Source organism: Ahaetulla prasina, chromosome 4, assembly GCF_028640845.1.
Source record: "Ahaetulla prasina isolate Xishuangbanna chromosome 4, ASM2864084v1, whole genome shotgun sequence".
Classification (NCBI taxonomy): Eukaryota; Metazoa; Chordata; class Lepidosauria; order Squamata; family Colubridae; genus Ahaetulla; species Ahaetulla prasina.
Window position 1 is genome coordinate 44,705,780 of NC_080542.1, and position 13,008 is coordinate 44,718,787.

The 13,008-nt window shown below is 39.6% G+C and overlaps 2 protein-coding genes across 4 annotated transcripts in view; one reads left to right on the forward strand and one right to left on the reverse strand.

Moving 5' to 3' along the window:
* LRRC3C (leucine rich repeat containing 3C) overlaps positions 1-13,008 on the forward strand; it is a 130,399-nt gene that overhangs the window by 27,688 nt on the left and 89,703 nt on the right. The window lies entirely within an intron of this gene.
* ORMDL3 (ORMDL sphingolipid biosynthesis regulator 3) overlaps positions 1-13,008 on the reverse strand; it is a 34,687-nt gene that overhangs the window by 20,625 nt on the left and 1,054 nt on the right. The gene's annotated exons all lie outside the window — the stretch shown is intronic.

Below are 13,008 nucleotides of genomic sequence, written 5' to 3' on the forward strand. Positions count from 1 at the left end.
AGTTAAAAAAAATGCTTTAGCAAGTTCACATGTACATTCTATACGTTACTTCACCTGTTATTAATTAGTTCAACACTAGCACACTCTGCTTTACATTGGTTTCTAAAGCAGGTTGCTTGGAGATTCAAGTAAATGCTGAATTATTAACAGGCAGGGCCAATAGTCACTCTGACATAAGATTCTGAAGTGGAATGGGAACTTTTAACACTTTGCTCTAATGCTTTATGGCACCTGTTGTGATGCAAACTGTTACCCCTTGGCATTGCAATTTGCTTCAACACTCTAACTGAATGAACATGAAGAATGAAGAATTTGTTAAAAGCAAGGACTTTCATGTCCCCATATTAGAGTTTTGTTTCAACTTGGGCCTGACTGTGCCAACTATTTATTTGGAGAAGACAAAGCAAACACATAAGGACTAAAAAAACAACACCACAAGATACTTACAAGCATATCAAGTTTGTCTTTCATTAAGCTGAACACTGTTTTTTCCCCCTAAAGTATTTTACAAAGCATAATCTTACAGTGAGATTTGTATTTGCCAGCAAATAGGTGCAAAAGTTTATGGAGAAAAATACCATATTTTTTGGCATATAAGATGCACCTTTCCCCCCCCCCCCAAAATGGTGAAAATTTGGGTGCATTTTATAATCCGAATGTAGCAACGCCCAGCCAGTGGTGGGATTCAAGTAATTTAACAACCGGTTCTCTGCACTAATGATTTATTCCAACAACCAGTTTGCCAAACTGCTCAGACAGTTAACAGCCGGTTCTCCGGAAGTGGTGCGAACTGGCTGAATCCCACCACTGTGCCCAGCTTCTCAAACAGAGGTTTCAGAGGCTGAAAAAAGCATCAGAAATGAAGCTGCAGAAAAGAAGCCCCCAAACAGAGCTTCAGAGGCTTTTTTTCTGAAGCTGTTTCAGAGGCTTTCAGAGACAGAAAAAAAAAAAGCCAAAAAAAGCAAGGCACAGAGCTCACAACCAAGGAACCTGTTGCTAAAATTCACCTCTGGAACAAATGATTGGGGGCATTCAGGGAGGCCGATCCACCTGTCAATTAGCGTTTTTCTTATTTTCCTCCCCAAAAACTAAGGTGCGTCTTATATTCCAAAAAATACCGTATGTGTTTGCTAGGAATCAAAAATGATTTGATGCCACATAGTTGGTGTAAAAGAGATATTTGGATAGATGGTTATGAAAGGAACTTAACCTGACACACACTGGCAATTTTAGAGTCAAAGCATATCTATCACCCCACTGAGATTTAACTTTTGAGACACAGAAATAGTGGCTGATGTGCTATGCGTCACATACTCAACTGGTAAACAGTCTGCAATCATATCTGTCCATTACTAAAGCAAGAGACAGATGCTTAGGATATCAGGAATTTAACCAAATATCTTTTGCATACAAAGCACATGCTATACCACTGGGCCAGGCTATTTTGTACTACTCAAAGCCTTCTCCTTGAAATCCCTACAATAAATGGAGATTAGTACTTATCTCAGGTAATATGCAATAAAACTGCAGGTTAATTTTTTTTTCTTGGCATCTGCATTGCATACATTCTTCTCCTGTTCTCCCTGGGAGATTCTCCTAGCTTTTTTCTTTTTCAAAAGCAGTTTCTATTTGCTTCTGTGACTAACGGGTTGCAATCAGATCTTATTTATCACATGGTCCACGGCTCTTAAATGCTTAATTTTAAATATAGGCTTGGTCCTGTTGTGTTCCCAGCATCTTCAACTTTGCTTTCTCCTTTTCTTTAGCAGTTTACGAAAAGGGGAGGATGGGGGTGGGTTTGTTACAAGTGAGAATGCTTCTTTCTACAATGGCTCTGAAACTTTTATGTTTATTTAACAACAGTGAAATTTCAAATCTAGAGGTTCATCCAGATGGTAACTTCATCTTTTAACTTTTTAAAATCAGTCTAATTCTTTAGGGCCTATTTCCAGTTCAGGCTGGCCTAGTGATTTTTCCCTCCATTTTTATCCATATGAAAAATTAGTAGTTGATATCAATATGTATGGATTTTTGACCTGAGAAGAAATTTTGATTTTTTTAACTGTGAAAAGACAGGAACAGGGTTCTAGAAGCGTAGATTTTTCCAAAGGACAAAAGTTCCAGATAGATGCTGAGTCACTTCTCTCTTTCTCTAACCTGAATTATGACTAAGCATAAATTTATCCAGAGGAACTCACCTCTACTACAAGGAGATACCGCGATGCTGAAGTTTTGAAACTTCAGGGATGGTTGAATTATTTGTTTAAAGCAGGGGTCTCCAACCTTGGTCCCTTTAAGACTTGTGGACTTCAACTCCCAGAGTCCCTCAGCCAGCAAAGGCGGCTGGCTGAGGAACTCTGGGAATTGAAGTCCACAAGTCTTAAAGGGACCAAGGTTGGAGACCCCTGGTTTAAAGGACTCAGTGGGGGGAAAAAGCAAATTTAGAAATTAGCCTCTTTCATGAAAGAGTATTACAAAGTCTTTAAAAGCATACAGGTAGAATTTTATTTTACTGATGATTGTAATATTGTACTGTATATGCAATGGTCAGTGCAAAGAAGAAAAATGTAAACTCTACATTTCCAGGGCCATTTGGTGACTCTGCTAAGAGAAAGTCTGTTTCTTTCTCTTAACAGAGTTTCCATTTGCAACAGGGTAAAAAATTCAGGTTACTGATTTGTTCTGGATATAGGTAGTCCTTGACTTACCACCACAGTTGGAACCAGAATGCTGTTAAGTGACCATTTTATGACTTTTTTGCTATGATTGTTAAGCAAATTACCAATTGTTCAATGAAACATGGTTTTTAAGAAATCCTTCTCGTTCTCCCATTGATTTTGCTTGTCGGAAGTTGATGGGGAGGTCACAAATGGTGCTTTGTGAAAATTATTTAACTAATCCATAAATTCATGAACTTTCATTTTTGCTTACCGCTCTGGCAGGGCATGACAAATATATTTGGAAAGAACTAGATGGGGTGGCAAGAATTCTGTTTAAACAGAAAAAGAGAGTAAGGAAGGGAGCAAAATTATTTCTCAGAGAAATAGAGCATGTACTGTGAATTTTTTTTAAAAAAATCTTCTCACTGAATAGTTTTTCTCCTCAGCTGTGCTTAGATAACAAAAATGACATCTGCTAAACAAAATATGTCAAGTAGTAATATTCAGCATTCCTTATCCACAGGTCTATTTTGCTATTTAAATTGGGCGTAACTCTGTCTTTATATTTAATGAGGTAATTATTTTAAATCCATTTCACCCAAGTGACACAACGCTCCATCTGAAGATTGTATAAACAACTCATTGGCTAACCCAAAAGGGCAATCATTTATTAGTTACATAATTCATTACTATAGTGACATAATTCATTACTGTAAAGAAAGCAGAAGAGGTGCTTGTGACATTGCTTTAGGTAGTCAAAATAAGATATGTGCCAAGGGTACCATGCACTTAAATTTTTTTTCTTCAAAGGGAAGAATGTTTACTTTTTTATCTCACAGATGAAAACATCCTACCATTACCTTGATTCGGAGCCAAAGTTTAGCATTCCCTTCTTCAACATAATGCCCTTGAGAAATTTGGGATGTCCACTCCCAATTAACAATGCTGGCAAGGAATGATGGGATCTGACATCAATCGCATATGGGATATCTAACTTAGCATGATCAGACAAGTGATAAACCTGGAATCCTTCTTCCTCTTCTGGAATGTCTTCATAAGGCCAACTATGGTTTAGTACAAGGGTGAGAATATGTAGCCCTCTAGCATTTGAGCTACAACTCCAGGCTCTCACCTTGAATCATAATAATCAGAATTGACAAGGAGTTGGAGTCCAATAACATTTGACAAAGTAACAATAGTGGATCAGAGGAATACTGTCAAGATAACTTACTTGGACTTCAGTAAGGCATTTGATAAAGTAGACCATAACCTACTGTAGTCCTCAATGGAACTGCATCTACATGGAGGGAAGTATGCAGTGGAGTACCCCAAGGCTCTGTTTTAGGCCCAGTACTCTTCAACATCTTCGTCAATGACTTGGACGAGGGGTTAGATGGGGAATTCATCAAATTTGCAGATGACAAACTGCAGGAATAGCCAACACTCCAGAAGATAGGCTCAAGATACAGAAGGATCTTGACAGACTTGAACATTGGGCACTATCTAACAAAATGAAATTCAATGGTGAAAAAAGTAAGGTTCTACATTTAGGCAAAAAAATCCAAAATGCACAGGTACAGTATATGTGGTATACAGTACCTTGCTCAATAGCAGTAACTGTGAGAGGGATCTTGGAGTCCTACTGGACAACCATTTAAATATAAATCAGCAGCTGCCAAAAAAGCCAACACAGTTCTAGGGTGCATAAACAGAGGGATAGAATCAAGATCACGTGAAGTGTTAATATCACCTTATAATGCCTTGGTAAGACCACACTTTGAATACTGCATTCAGTTTTGGTCGCCACGATGTAAAAAAGATGCTGAGACTCTAGAAAGAGTGCAGAGAAAAGTAACAAAGATGATTAGGGGACTGGAGGCTAAACATGAGGAACAGTTGCAGGAACTGGATATGTCTAGTTTAATGAAAAGAAGGACTAGGAGAGACATGATAGCAGTGTTCAATATCTCAGGGGTCGCAACAAAGAAGAGAGAGTCAAACTATTCTCCAAAGCACCTGAGGGTAGAACAAGAAGCAATGGGTGGAAACTAATCAAGGAGAAGAGCAACTTAGAACTAAGGAGAAATTTCCTGACAGAACAATTAATCAGTGGAACAACTTGCCTCCAGAAGTTGTGGATGCTCCAACACTGGAATTTTTAAAGATGTTGGATAACCATTTGTCTGGTGTGGTTTAGGGTATCCTGCCTGGGCAGGGGGTTGGACTAGAGGACCTCCAGGGTCCCTTCCAACTCTGTTATTCTATTCTAACATCTAAGGGGCCACAAGTGCTCCCCATTCTAAAATTGCCTGCAAAATTATGTTCATAAGTTACACTGTTCTACCTGATCTGACATTCTTTCTATTTAAAATAAGCAACTGGAGAGAAACAGTTAAAATGATAAAAGACAACGCATAGTCTTAGAAATAAGTATCTTTTAAAAAATGATTTATATGGTTGCCCAGATCACCTCTGGGTGGTGTGCAAGTATTAATAGTATGAAAATCACAGTGTACAACTCCTATTGCACCCCACCCACCCACCCGCCATTTGAGGGGAATCATTGTACAATGACTCCCCTCAAATGTATCAACAACAGCAGAGCTCACCTAACATCTTGACCCAAATAACTGGAAAAACAAGCAGGTCTTCAGTGCTGCATGAAAAGCTAATAGGGTTGAGGCCACCCAAATCTCCATTATGTTATTCCATAATAACATGTTATTATGGATGTTATTCCATAAAGCAAGTGCTGCCATTGAGAACTCTGAGTTCCAACAAGATTATATCATTTGATAGAAGAGACCCAGACCATGCCCTCTCTGCTGTTTCTGGAGGGCTGAATAGAAGCAATGGGAGAAAGGCACTCCCACAATTAGCTTGGTCCTATGCCCCTGAGGGCTACAGATGATAGCCAACACCTTGACTTATACCTGGAAACCTATAAGAGCCAGTACAGTTTTCAGTGGTGTTACCTGGGCATAATGAGAAACATCAAAAATTATCTGAGCTGCTCATTCTTGGAAATTATCAAAAATTTCCAACCCAAGGCAAACTGGCTACTCACTCTGACCTCCAGAGGATGATGTGGGGGGGGGGAACTAGTCATTTAGGACAGGGATCCTCAACCTTTTGGACCTCAGGGACCACCAAGTCCATAATTTTAAATCCCAGGGACCACTAATACGAATCCAGCGCTCAGCAAGCGCGCAGCAAGTGCGCAAGCACACAGCAAGCGGGCAAGCGCACAGCAAGTGGGCAAGCGCACAGCAAGCGGGCAAGCGCACAGCAAGCGCGCAAGCACACAGCAAGCGGGCAAGCGCGCAGCAAGTGTGCAGCAAGCGCATAGCAAGCCCGCAGCAAGTGCGGATGGGGTCCTTCAGGGACTGTCCCTCCTCTCTTTTACTCTCTTTCTCCTCCCCCCATCTCCCTCTCATTCTCTCTTCCTCCCCTTTCTCTCTCCCACTCATTGTCATCTCTTTCTCTCCCCCCTTTCTTTCTCTCTCTCTTTCTCCCCCTCTCCCCACTTTCTCTTTCTCTCTCCCTCTCATTCTTTCTCTCTCCCCCCTTTCTCTCTCTCCCCCACTTTCTTTCTCCCCCTTTCTCTCTCTCTCTCCCCCCTTTCTCTCTCTCCTCCTCTTTCTCTCTCTCCCCCCTCTTTCTCTCTTATTCTTTCTCTCTCCCCCCCTTTCTCTCTCTCTCTCTCTCTCTCTCTCTCCCACTCTTTCTCATGGGCCAGCCAGTGTCTTGGGGCTGAGAGGAAGTCAATCATCTCCCCGAGAGACTGAGGTGCAGGAGCACCTACAAGGGATGGAAGAAACTTGCAGCTTTGTAGCGCAGCCCTTGCCAGCTGGAATGAGGTAATGGTGCAAGTGGGGGGGATGGCAGTGCAGGTGGGCTGAAGCAATGGGTGGCGGGAACCCTGGACTGTTTCTTCCCCCTGCTGTAGCTTCCTGTCGGCTGAATCCACCAGTGGCTATCCCCGCCCCTCGCCCTCCCTTCCCAGTCACTCCTCACCTGGCAAGGGAAAGGGAGTGGGGAAATGGAGATTCGCTCCATATTCCAGAATGGGAGCGAAGCTTCGTCTCTTGCTGGATCTTTCTCTCTCTTTCCCACTCTTTCTCATGGGCTAGCTAGTGTCTTGGGGCTGAGAGGAAGTCAAGCATCTCCCCGAGAGACTGAGGTGCAGGAGTACCAACAAGGGATGGAAGAAATAGCCACGAGATTCAGCTCCTTCTGCAGGAAGAGGCGCGGAGCAATGGGGTTGTTTTGTTCACCGCGGTGGTGCTTTGGGAGGGCAGGTGGACATATTCATTATAGTTGTCACCTACAGACATCCACCTGCCATCCCGAAGTACCACCATAGTGAACAAAACAACCCCATTGCTCCGTGCCCATCTTCCACAGCTCTAGACCCAGGACAGGCCATTGCTTATCCAGGAACAGCTCCTCCATCCGGGTGCGCCGCGGACCACCAACATTTTCTCACGGACCACTGGTTGGTGACCACTGATTTAGGAGAATACAACTAGTTTTATATAAAAAAGGAAGGCTTATAAATATTCTAATATAAGATTATGGAATATGACTGCCAGTCAGTGAATGCTAAGTGCACCAGGCATTTTGGGGGACAAGTCAATCCATCTGAAATTTTTAAAGCATGCAAGGAACTGTCATCATTTTGTCAACTGATCAGCTGTCCCTGCAAAGGACACACAATAATCAAACTGACATGACCCAGAAACATATCTTCACCTCTTGCAGATTGTCCAGGTGAGTATTATGCTTAAACAAGGGTCAAGCAGTCCCCTTTATTATTCCATGATAACTTGTTTTAAAAGGCACTTACTGAGTCAATAAGCGCATGTACACACAACTATTGATGTTGAGACTCTAGAAAGAGTGCAGAGAAGAGCAACAAAGATGGTTAGGGGACTGGAGGCTAAAACCTATGAAGAACGGTTGCAGGAACTCGGTATGTTTAGTTTAATGAAAAGAAGGACTAGGGGAGACATGATAGCAGTGTTCCAATATCTCAGGGGTTGCCACAAAGAAGAGGGAGTCAAACTATTCTCCAAAGCACCTGAGGGTGGAACAAGAAGCAATGTGTGGAAACTAATCAAGGAGAGGAGCAACTTAGAACTAAGGAGAAATTTCCTGACAGAACAATTAATCAGTGGAACAAGTTGCCTGCAGAAGTTGTGAATGCTCCAACACTGGAAATTTTAAAGAAAATGTTGGATAACCATTTGTCTGAAATGGTGTAGGGTTTCCTGCCTGGGCAGGGGGTTGGACTAGAAGACCTCCAAGGTCCCTTCCAACTCTGTTATTATTATAAATAACTTAAAACAGGAGGCACAGCATTAAAGCTAATTTCATTCAAATTTTTGCAAATGCCTTCCCACTTAGGAGGCCTACTGATATTCTATTAGCTAAATGGAAATGCCTATTGGAAAGAATTCAGTGCACATCACGTTTGCAATACCAAAATGCTGCTTTTTTACAACTTTTCCCTTTTGTTTCAGTGGCAATGGATGTTGACAGATGAGAAGTTGTGTCCATGTTTTAAAATGTTTTTCTTTTAAAAAAAAGATGGTAGTTAGTCTCAGGCAACCATATCCAATGACAGAAAAGATCATTGGAGTTTATTACTATCATTAGGATTTTGCTGTGGTAAAAGTATTAACTGGCTTCCTTTAATACAAATACCGCTAATTGAAACTGAAAATTACTTTTCAAAACATATGGGGAAATAATGAGAAGATACTGTAACATCATTGTAAAAATATTTATTGTTATCAAGGATTTCAAAGCAGGTGGGGAAATAACATGACACGTTATCATGTTATTTCCGCACATGACATGTAACATCATGCATGGCCTGTGGAAAACATGTATTATCAGGGTTTGCTGGAGAAAAATGGAGTTTGAGATTGACTCCTAATGACTTCCTGTGCAGATGTTTGTGCTAAGTTGTTTATCACTTCTTTCTTTTGGGATTTCATTCAACCCTTTAGTCTAGCCCTCAAGCGGAGGTGTTTCTTCTATTAAGACTTTAGTGTAGCTAATTAGACATGACAATGGGGGGAAAAGGTGTATTCATGGGAGAAACAATTTATCATATCATTGTCACTTTCTTTAAGGCGATTGTACCTTTAAACCACTTTCTCCCATGGTTGGTTTGTTTTGCTTCTGGTATGCTTCTGGCTTCCGAGGGCAGATTTGGGAAGGGGAAATTTTGCTGAATTGGTATTCTGAGGGAGTCCTTGGTACTGTCTAAGCTTAGTTGTTTCCTTGCAGACATTTCATTATCTAAAGTAGGTATCATCTGTGCTAGTAATTAATAGTTCTTATTTTAGGAAGGATGAATGGCAGATGATTTGGCAATGTATATATTCCCCAGTAATGTAATGTACTGGAGAACTGACATGTTCTCTTCCTCCTCCCACCACCACATTAATCTGGGGAAAGTCCCGCAATTTTTCAGAAATTAATCTTCTGGATTGGAAGCAAACCATCCCTGAAGTGGCTAAATCAATGTATTCTTTTTGCTCTTTCAATTCTGCATACATTATAAATGCATGGCTTACAAGGAGAATGTTACACAATACTTATAGACTTTAAGTACTTTAATGTTAGTTTATGATTCTTTTTAAAAAAAGCTTTGCCAGTTCTACATTATTTTAAAATCAGTTTTGTTAAATAAATGCTGTATTTGCAGCTGCATGAAAGGATGGGATGAGAACTACACCAATTACAGTATTTAACTTTGCTTAAAGTTACTTTATTTTTAGTGAATAGCAACCAGAGGAGGCCGGAAATAAACCAAATGGTGAAAAATAATGCTTTCTGCTCTTAAGTAGTGCATTCATATACACTTATTTTCTTCATGTAAGGGAAATGTTAGAGATCCAATAAAAATGCAAGACTACAGAATCTGGTACATTCTGTGTCTGTTCATAGTTTCAAAAATGTTGGTCCAAGCTTTCACCAAGAATTTACCCCTTTTCAACATTGCAAGAAAAGCTGGAGGAGTGAAGGAACATCCATATCTGAGTTCATGGTGCAGGGAGTTAGAAGCAGACTATTTTCAGAGGGAAGCAACATCCTCAGGCAGATTGTACAGTATAATGCTGGCTATGTTCATGTTTAACTTGCAAGCAAAAATACAACCAACATCTCAGGACATTTTAATAGCTTATGTCATTTGTTAAAATCTAGCAAGGGATAAATGAAGGATAGTGTTAAAAGGTTGTATAATCTTAAAACATAACTGTAAATCTGTATTGTGAAGTAGATGTGCCAAAAAAGTCCTGATTCTATCTATCTAAATTTTGTTTGGAAATTTTTCACTGAGGTTATTGACAATGCAAAGCTTGTTTCATTGTGTCCACAAATTATAAAAATATGTATAGTCATTGAAAACAAACATTTTAAAGGAGCAAGTGGTAATCCTAAGAAACATCTTGTATTTCATCCTCTTACATAACTATCTTATTCTGATGGAAGCAAGCAAATGACAACCCTTTTTCTCATACATGGTCTATCCTAAAAGGAGCTCCCTCCCTCCATAAGGTGATTGAGAAGTGGGGTTCTATGCAGAGTGATTCCTATCTCAGTTTGTTTCTGAAGCTATCAAGTCATCTTCCTAATACAGCAGAGCAGGCGAGCTTTATACTATACATGCAAATCATAGGTTAAAAGTGTTTTTAACATTCTGTTTCCCTGGTCTTCTTGCATCGCTCTGAAATATTTTGGCCAAATATTTTGGCCCTGCATTTGTTAAGTTGCACAACTTGAGTTCCAGCTAAGTGCCACAAAAGTCAAGAATATCCAGATTGAATATTCAAGAGCTTACTTTAGCCAGAAACTGAAACTTTTGATTCTTGACATTCTTTATTTGTTGAGCAAATGCTTTTAAGAAAGGCCTCTCCTCTCTACCTGCCCACCCCCTGCACACTTTGATTTTTGATTGTTTGAAGGACCAGTTCAACTGCCTTAGCTGGAGTGGAATATTTTGTCATGATTTAATGCAGCTCTTTTAAATACAATTTTAATTAGAAAGAGCAGCTTTCCTCAATATAAGTTCAGCGGAAGCCAAAAGGTCATTCTTTAGTTGGCACCTCAAGCTAACAAACCTTGGCAGCAATGAAAAATTTTCAGAAAGGAAATTCCATAATCAGGCACCTGAACTGAGATTCTTTTCTTGGATTGCCATGGAGCAAATGTCTGGTAAATTGGCTACAGTGCTTTCAAAAGAATGTCCTCAAGCAAGTTGAGTTTTTGAATAGATATATAAGGGATATATCTAATATCCAGGACACATACTGGCAGGGCTTTCTATATCACTTGTAAGGAGAGAGCATTTGAAGAATTGCCAAACGCTGGGAATAAAACCAAGCTAAGTCTCTGGGCAGCTTAATTTGTGCCCCAAAAGCAAAATGAATGTGCTAATCATCAAGTGAAACTAGGTTATTCAAAAAACAAGCATTAGAATGATCAACTAGCCCATTAACCAGTAACAATCATAATTAGGTAATGACCAAACCAAACCAACATGACCTGCAAAAATGGATGATGGCTATTTTAGTCATTTCAGGGCTACCCACCCAATCTATACATTCTGGCCAAACCACAAAAGGTGATATTGTTGTAGGACATATTTCAGGCAATAAATAATCCCTTTTGGCTGCACATGAGGATTTAGGAATGGTTTCCCATGCTGAAAAACACCCCCCTTCGCAAGGAAGTATCTAGCATAGCACACTGGAAGGAAGGGTCTAACTGGTTAATCTCAAAGGTTTTATTTTCTACTCTTTCTCAGCAGAGACCATTAAGCAGGTAATCTCACACCTGCAATGTGATGCAATAATTCTCTACCCTTTCTAAACTCTTACCACTTTTTTCCTTTGGGATGAAGTCCAATAAAGAATACTTCAGAGTTATGGTAATGAGTGTGTGTGTGTCCTTCTCCAATCCATTCACCATCTCTACTTGCAGAATGTTTTGAAAACTCTCTAAGAGGTTCCTGATTAGGCATTCAGTTCTTACACCAGGGTGAGAATTATTGTGACCACTTTTTCTTTTTTTAAACTTCTGCATATAGTTCCCAAAATAACCTTTCAACCATATTTAGCCAATTTTTATTCTGCTCGGTTTTGAATAAAAATCCAACTAAGCAGACATTAGCTTGCGATGAAGCTTCCTTGTAGTTTCATTAATGTAGTTTTTTTTTTTTAAAAGTATTAACTTATTTGAATTAAATATCAGGCATATAAATTGCTAGGTAAGCCTTCATTTTTACCTCCCATATTATGTTGTAAATTGATTCTATCTTGTTTTGGATACTCTTTTTACTCCTCCCAAACCTTATCTTGATTTCTTCAGTGTCAAATTCAAGATCAATAAAATAAAATATGTAGCTGAGAGTTGAACTGGGGAATCCTTAGTGCCTCACTGAGCCTGTTTGTTTGCTTGCAGATGTTTCATTACCCAACTAAGTAACATCATCAGTACACTGATCAGAGCACTGAAGATGTTACTTAGTTGGGTAATGAAACTCAGGGTGCATTTGAGAACTCCACAGATTAAGATTCATTTATTTGAATGTATTTGAATCTAAATTTATTCATTCTTGAAGGCAGAAATCTATTACCTGCATGTAGGTAAGAAGGGAGGGAGAACAGCAACTGTCTGCTTTGGAGCATTTTATCTAACCGTCATGAGAAGGCACAGCAAACCATGAATTAAGGGTTTCGGTCTTTTCAGATCCTTTAATTCAATAAATGTGAAGCCAAATGTTAAAAGCAGTCTCCTGTGAATCGAGATCCACTTCTGGTGACTTCATTGACACATTAATAGAGTTTTCTCAGCAAAGTTATGGTTTACTTTAGGTTTACCATTTCCTTTTGCTGGGAAGTTTTCTGACTTCCCAGTGTAAACCATAGATCTGGTATTTCTTGTTGGTCTCCCATCCAAGTCTAATAAAATTTGCTTTTATCTAGTATTTTGGGGAACAATTGAAATTGACTAGATTCAACAGTTTACCAGGGCAAGTTAAGCAAAAATTATTAGAGTGGAGGGTTGGAGCTAGAACTAGCTTAGTAAAATATTAGTATTTGGAAAAGGCAATCAAAAGGCATTGGAGCATTGCTAGCAGTACAGTAGGTAATGTTAAGACTTTGGACTTTATGATGATTGATGGGGGTGGGTGCTCTGATAACACTAAAACTATTTTTTCAAAATATTACAAGCCAATGTGCTGCATTGGGAAACCTCTTAGCTCATTATTGTGAGATTTTTCTTGCTTGAAAATCTTACCCTGCTAATTCTGGTGCCAGAGATTTGG